Below are 8083 nucleotides of genomic sequence, written 5' to 3' on the forward strand. Positions count from 1 at the left end.
AGGGAATTTTTATATATATATATATATATATGTGGCAGTATGCCCTGTAGCCTTTGAACGCACCACACAAGTGCCTGAATCTAATTGGTTGTGGCGCTGGCTGCTTGTATATAAAGCTGTGTACAAGCTTCCCGTTTCCTCCCTCCTATCAGAGGCACTACTTAAAGAGCTCAGTGGTAAGTGAAGTGCTAGTTTTTGCATGCTTTTAGATTCCATTTCTGGTCCTTTTCATTTCCGTCCTGGTCGGTGTAAAACTGGCTCCTATCACTCGTCCAGTGTGGCTGATTTGGGCTGATTGGTGACCAGGTCGRACTAATCCTYCTAGTGCCGCTCTGAGTGGCGTCTGCTGCAGCGGATCGGTTTCTCCCAGGACAGACCTTTAATTTGGACTATTGCTGCTTGAGTTGTCGTGGACTGAATTGTATTATAATTTCCATGTCTTTTTTTTCCCTTTATTTTGACAAGAACGGCCAGCTCGTGGTGTTGGTGGTGGTGGACTTTCCGGGTGGTGGTACTCCTTCTGGTTTGGTGCACGATTTTCTTTTGTGTTTGCCCTGTTTGGTTTGCTGTTCTGCGACAGACTGGCGACCTGTCCAGGGTGACCCCGCCTCTCGCCCGAAACGTTAGCTGGAGATGGGCACCAGCAACCCTCCTGACCCCATTAAGGGACAAGGGTGCAAGAAAATGGATGGATGGTTTGCTGTTTTATTTTAGGACACTACCCCGAATTTCACTCCTATATGAGTTGAGCTAGAACTGACTTTTAATGCGAGTGATTTTAAACTTGTATTTTTGATTAAACTAAAACAATTGTGTAATAATTGAATTGTGAGATTGTCTCAAGCCTCCTCTGTAGCAGGTCTGTGTGCCTTAAATGTAACTTTTTCAGTGGAGTCATTCCAACCAATTTCTTTATGAAATATCTTTATTATAAACATCTTTATTAAAATAGTGCTTTTAAATACAAGTTACCAATTCTTGCCACACTGCTCCCGCCACATATAAAAAAGTCAATAAAACTATCTGTATTATGAAGCTGCCGTCTTATCTAATAAGTGTTCCTTTAGATGACATTCAAACGTAATAAATGTTGACATTGGTCTGTCAGACGGCAGCAGCTTCAGTCGAGCACATTGAGCAGAATACAGATGGCATTTTTCTCACTTATTTCTATTCCTCTGTGGTTTGACCTGAAAAGGTTGGACCACTAAATCCTGAAGGTCAAGCCGCTGATCTTTTACAGAAAAGAAATATGGATATTGCATGTCTTTAAAACTGATTCATTTGGTTTTTATTTCCAATATGTACTTTGGGTGTTTATGATCATCACCATAGTTACAGTTTGAATTCAACAGTGTTGGATTTGCTGATGTATTTCAAAGCAAAATATTCCATTTATACTTTGGATTCTTGATTTAAATCTTGATGGAAATCCTTTTAGACCACTTCACTGACATGTTCTTTAGCATCCAAAGGAACATTTAAAATTTCATGAACTTTTCAAGCATCTGGATTTAGATGCTCAGGCGGTCAGCAACCTTTAGATTCCTCTTGGAGTCACTGGTTCAGGAACTCATGGTGCGTCCAGTGGGAATTGTAAGATGGCTTTATGGAGAACTCTTGGACAAACGACCTTCTTTGTACTAGTGAACAGGAGGAACTTCTTACTAGAAAACGTAGATAAACTCCAACTGGATTGATGGACTCAAGCATGAGGTTCTGCTGCCATTCTAGATTTAGTTTCCTTTTGTGTTCCATCATTTTCTTTATTTTTGGGTCTCAAGAACCTCCAGGGTTTTACTCAGTTTTTATTCACTTTTAAAACTTTGCATATTGACTTGTGTCCAAAAACCAAAGAGAGGATGGGCAAATGTTAAACTGTCCATGTCAACACACAGACTTTCTCCTCCATAAACACACAAACATTGAATGTGTTGAAAATATCCTCCAGGACAAAATGTGTTTGGATTGTAAAGGACCTGTTGAAGGAAAAAAGGCAGCCATGTTTAATTTGAGATATTGCCAGAGTAACAACATTGCTTTTACTTGGAAAAAGGTTTCTGCAAACTGCTGTGGGCTATTGTATCAACATCCATTCATCCAGCCACAGTTTGCTGGTGCTTCATCCTTCAAGAGAGCCAGACAATAGTTATTAGAATGAGGGAGCCGGCAGGAGGCAGGCCTCTATTTCCTGCTACGATATCTTTATTTTTACTATTGATGCCCATATTAGGAAAAGAGAGAGGGAAAAAAAGGCTTGTGCCTGTGTGTGTAAGGGAGTGTTTGTGTGTGTTAAGGCTGCCTGTTTTTCTGAGTGTGTAATCTGTGGGGATGTGAAGTACAGATTACATCTGATGCGTAGGTGTGTCTCCTTAAACCATCAGCAGTTCTAGGAGATTTTGAAGCAAGCACTTGTAGTATTACCTTTGGTCAGGTGGGGGAGCTATTGTTCTGCACTTTTCTTGTCTACCCTCTGGTTCTACTTGATATTCAGCTCTCAAAGCGATTCAAAAGAGCGGCACCCTGAAATAGATGTGCTTTAGTCCCGTCAGCTGCCATAATACAATCACTTACCTGAGAGATGTTACTGATATCATCCATGCCGGGGATAGCAGTTTGATTTTATGGCCAACATGGAAAAAAAAAAAAAAAACTCACTGTTGCTATAGCGATCCCCCACATCACCAACCAAAGCCTACTGCGAAAACACGTTTCGTCAAGGTGGATGGATTTGCAAACAACAAAATGGATTTAGTAAGTGTAAGAGGATGGTGGTGTCACAGCCGGTGAGGGACGGCTGGGTTTGGGCTGATGCTGTGTCATGCACATGTTCCTGTGGAAGATGGTATCCTTTCCTTTTGCTTCTCTTTCTTCTGTTTTCAGCCTCCCCCTTGCATGCTGATGCGGGTAGCTATCATCCAAAGAATATGCAGCAACTTGATCCATTATTCATGACTCAGCAAAAGTAATAATGCCTCCTCCCAAGGCTATCTACCACTTCCTTTCTTAGGGGTTTCTGATGTTCCCTATTAGAAGTTATGAATCTTAAGACACAACAAAGTGTTTAAGGTGATTCTCTGCACAAGCTGAGATAAACTGAGTTCCGGCTGCTTGTTGCTGGGTTGCAGATGTGAGCAGTCTGGTTAGCAGTCACTTCAGGCACACAACTCACCTGAGAGTGTTCATTTGCTGTGCACTGGTGGGAAACGAGCTTTTACACCTTCAAGAGTAATGCCCTGCTTCCCCCTGTGGATTTGAAGGAGTGAGAGAGGAATTCTCAAGACCCTGAGCAAAGAAAGTTCGACTCTTAAGAATGTTTAACCAGACTAATTTAACAAGCTTAGAGGGAATATTTGACAGTCAGGTGTAAAGAGATTACACAGTCTGTAATGCTCTGTTTGGTTCATTTTACCAAATTGTGTGTCAGCCTATGAATGTATTCATTATGAGGTTTGGGGGGTACAGATGTACCCTAGTAAATAAAAATACACTTTTCAAGCAAGTATTTCATATACTATTATTATTATTACATCTAGAGAGTCGAATCGTGGTTCCATCAGCTGCAAGTCATTCAGATGATGCATTAGAGAAACAACACACCACAAAGACTCACCTTTTGTTTCACTAGTACAAAGAATAGTTCCCCAAGTCTGGAAGGTCATTAAGACGTTGTTGATACATGTGAGACTTATCCAATTCTCACACTTATCTCAAAAGTCTTAGAAATATGTTTGTTGCCCTTACACTAATGTTCCTTGAGACCACTGCCCAGAAACTGACGATATTTTCAGATGTTGATTGGGAGAAAGTTCCACGTTTAGATGGAGCCACTAAGACAGCTTGAGTCAGCTGCAGTTGTCATGCCAGGCCACTTTAAGGCGCTGCGGTTTTAGCGAATCATCTGATGGATGTGTGGTTCTTTGACCCTTAGCTTCCACCTCAATGTTAACAGTAACCTGTCTCCGTCTGCCATGAACAAAGTCCTCATGCAACACGTTTTATCAGAAAATGTGTTAAACTGACCCACCATTGGTTTTGTTGTTATCTGATGATGTGTTGCTTTTTGAAACCTTCAGAGATTTCTTGATTCTCCAGCTCTGGCAGAAATCAGGCCTGGACATTACCAGTGAAACTGGACCAAATAAAGGAAGTTAATCAAAATCATTCAAGAAGTAAGAAGATTATTGAGGTTGGTATTGATTATTTTCTATAAATAAATAAAATTATAATTTGAAAAATTCATTTGTATTCCCCTGGAATATCTTCATCTAATAACAAAAGCTTTATTGTATACTGTGACAATAGAGACGGTGTTAGGAGTTTGCCCTGTATAGGTTGTTGGTTCAAGTTTTTTTAGTTGTTTGTTGTTGTTGCTGTGGATTTTTTTAAAAAAAAGTTCATTATTTTTATCATAATTTTTGCATTAAAACCTTCTTAACCAACAAGCTGCCTCTGCCTCTTTGCATCTGGGTCTTCATCAACCAACCTTTATCATGACATACCATGTTTACAATGAATATCTTTCAATAAAAATCAAAGTTAAAATAGCAGAAGGTTATCACCAAAATCACTAAATTCATTCAGATAAGAGAGAGTTTAAAATGCCACATTCACACCTAACAATTAGATTTGGTGCAGTGGTAAAATATTTACAAAGTTAGCATAATGTTAGCAAGTACTTAATGACTCACAAACATATATCTGTGATCTGAGAGAAGGAATAACTGCTTTTTAATGTAACTGTGATTTTGTACATAGAAATTAAAATTCTACAGCAACAAGTGTTGGTCAAAATGTTAAACTGCAACTTTGATGTATAGGTTTCTGCTTCGTCCACCTGATGCATAAACAGTTGGTAGAAATTCAGAGGTCTTTGCCTTTTAAATGTAGCAGATAAAGCTTCTTATTTGCATCACTTGTTTGATTTGATCTCTGAGTTGTTTTTATGATGCCTTACACTTTCAGAGTTTGGTCCTCTTTGGTCCTCTATAGATATTTTTTTCCTGCAGAATTCTGAATCTGGAAATTATCTAACTGGGATCATTTTCTTCTAATCTGTGAAAGCAAAGACCTTTTCCCACTTCTAATATAATAAATAAATAATTAGACAGCTGACAGCAAACACCTGTTATATAAAGTTACTGTTTAAATGGCTTCCAGTGACCATGACAATAACATGTTTATTGTCCATATCACTTTGTATCTCAGCATCCCGACTGCAGACAAACGCAGATAGCAATAAAACTTTATGAAATTTTAATACATTTGAAAGCTAATCAAAAAATGTACAGTAATCTCTGTTTCTATTAATAGAAACCAGTTTAAATGCCATGCGCATTGTGTGCTCAGGCTTCACACTGTAATTTGTCTGTGATGTCATTTATTAAAGAGCAAAAGTAATTAGTTGCTGCCTGTAAAACTGCTTGAATTTGTCATAATGTAAAGCGCATTCTGCAAAATCAATGTTAAAGATGGACATTTTACACATAAAAGGTTTACTATTCAGAGGATGGTAGAGCCTGTGTTAATATTTGACATTGTCAAAATGTCATCTTTTGCAAACATGTCTCTTGTGTTAATATTAGGTTTATTTCAGAGACATTACTTTCATTAACTTAATATGTTAATTTTGCCAATTTAGACGTCATCCACATTCTTTTTCATTCTTTATACAGATACACAAGCAGAGCGATGCACTCTAAAGAACAAAAACTTTAAGGTAAAGAACAGATGTAAATGGATCCCTGGTATTTGTGGGGGTTAGCGACCACAGCTGCTAAAATGAAATTGCTCAAATCTACAAATATTTGAAACCCATTCTTCCATTCTGAAAATGTTAGCTGCTTATTTTATTAGTTCAATACACAATTGTGCATTGGAAAATTGTGTGTTTTCCAATACACACAATTGGAAAACATCTTAACACTCATGTTAAGATGTGTTATGACCACTTTTATCTACATTTTCCCTTATTTCTGTTCTTGGGGTACAACCAATCAGCACCAAGGAAAACAAATGGGGATCCTGGATTGGCTGCTTTGCCAACTCCAGCCAATAACATGTCAAATAACAACAGAAAATAATTTTCTTTCGAATATTTTAGATATGCTCCCTGGAAAAATCCTAGAATTTTACACAAATAATACAGAGTTACTCTCCACAGGAAAATCTGTAAATAGGATAAACTGCCAATACTGAACCTCAAATAGGTGGAGGTCAACTGTAATTTAAAATCCATTTCCTTGGGTTTCCTTGGCAAGAGATATATCTGACATGCAGGAGATATCTCACATGTTAGCAACTTCTATGACATCAGGTATCAGTACCTGATATCAAAATAATTTTTCCAACAACTTATACCACAACTACTACTTTTAATTACAATATAAAAGATAAGATCTATGCTGCAAGAAAACTATGAAATTTACTATCTCTACTGCTCTTTTAACAAAACTAATAACTGTGATCGATTTGTGCATATCATGGCATTCCTAATACTGTATGTCTAATAATAACTAATGATGAATGATGATTTCAAACACTACAGGCAGACAGACACCAGACCTGAAGTGGAGATGGCCGGTGCCTCTCAGGATTGTTTTTCTCCATCTCAAACAGAAGCTGTGTTCCAACCAATGGACTGGAAAGTGAGCTGCTGTGGCAACCTGTCTGGTAACCCTGTTTGCTTGGGTGCTGCTGGATAAAAATGATGTACCACTGTATTGTTGCCTTTTACTTTGAAACATCTAAACTTAATCAATATTATTTCTGACACAAACCTTTCAAGCCATTAGTTTGTCAATGGTAAGGAACAGTGAGTGAGAGGGGAGGGATAGAAAGGAAGTGGAAAAAAAACCATAAAAAGTTTTTGTACAGCATCATTTTCATACCAGTGATCTGTTGCATTACAGTGTGAAGTTTTCTCCTTCATGATTGTAACACCAACACACAGTGACTGTCAACGTTTAAATAGCTGACAGGAGAACATTTACAACAAAACAGTCAGAACTGACATTGATTAGTTTAATCAGAGAAATAATTGGTCTTGGAACTTTTTCTTCAAAATGTATTACTTTGTAAATGTGTCATAACACCATATTGGATTGTAATGCGCTTAAGAAGATTTGGATTCATCTTAGCATCATCAGACCTATTGATTACTTTTGTGTAATCAATAGTAATCGATAACATGCCCTGCAGGGAATAATGGTGATGCTAAGAATATTACTGGGTAACTTGAGCATAGTGTATTTGAGAAAAACATAGGAATTCCAGGAGTCAGTTTTAAAATGTTTTATGGCCTGTCTTCTGCACTCTGCTTTAGCATCTAATTAAGAATTTATCGTAATGTTTATCATAGGTGATCAATACTCCATCTTTGGCAGGAAGGTTTTTCAGGTGAAAAGACTCTCAGTTAAAAAATCTCTGTACAGCCAGTTTCTAATTTATCCATTTACACAGAGCAGCTTTTCTTATTCTGTAATTGTACATTTTTTCTCTAAGATACGTGCATTTATATACTTTCTGCAAAGAAGGTAATCACAGGGCAGAGTGTTGACAATGGAAGCTTCAGTTAGAGGACCGCCTTGTAGCTTAGCATTCCAAATTACATTCCTTATCTGCCAAATTGCTTATCGGCAATTTCATTTTTATGTCTCGGAGTTAACAAATGTCATTGTACCAATCTACTGACTTATCACCTTCGATCTCCCTGAGAGTCGTGTGGATAAAATGTGTTTGTGTGCTTTAGATGGATCAGTGGCAGATCATGAGCACATGGCCTCGTTGAAACAAATTAGAGAGCAATAAAAAAAGAATCTAAGAATCAGAACCTAAGCAGATTTTGTTCACTACATTTTTCACTATTTTGGATGAGCATTGCACCTCTGACATGCAGGATATATCTCACATGAAATATAATAACTAATGTGGCAGCAATAATGTCATTTTTTAGTCACATGAGACTCTTTGCCTGCACTGATGAATATTCAACTACCTCTTCATTAACAACTACAATGACTTTCTGGTCAATTGATCTAATTTATTTATTTATCTTATTTGACTATTTAAGGGTACTAAAAGA

This window comes from Poecilia reticulata, linkage group LG2, assembly GCF_000633615.1.
Source record: "Poecilia reticulata strain Guanapo linkage group LG2, Guppy_female_1.0+MT, whole genome shotgun sequence".
Lineage (NCBI taxonomy): Eukaryota > Metazoa > Chordata > Actinopteri > Cyprinodontiformes > Poeciliidae > Poecilia > Poecilia reticulata.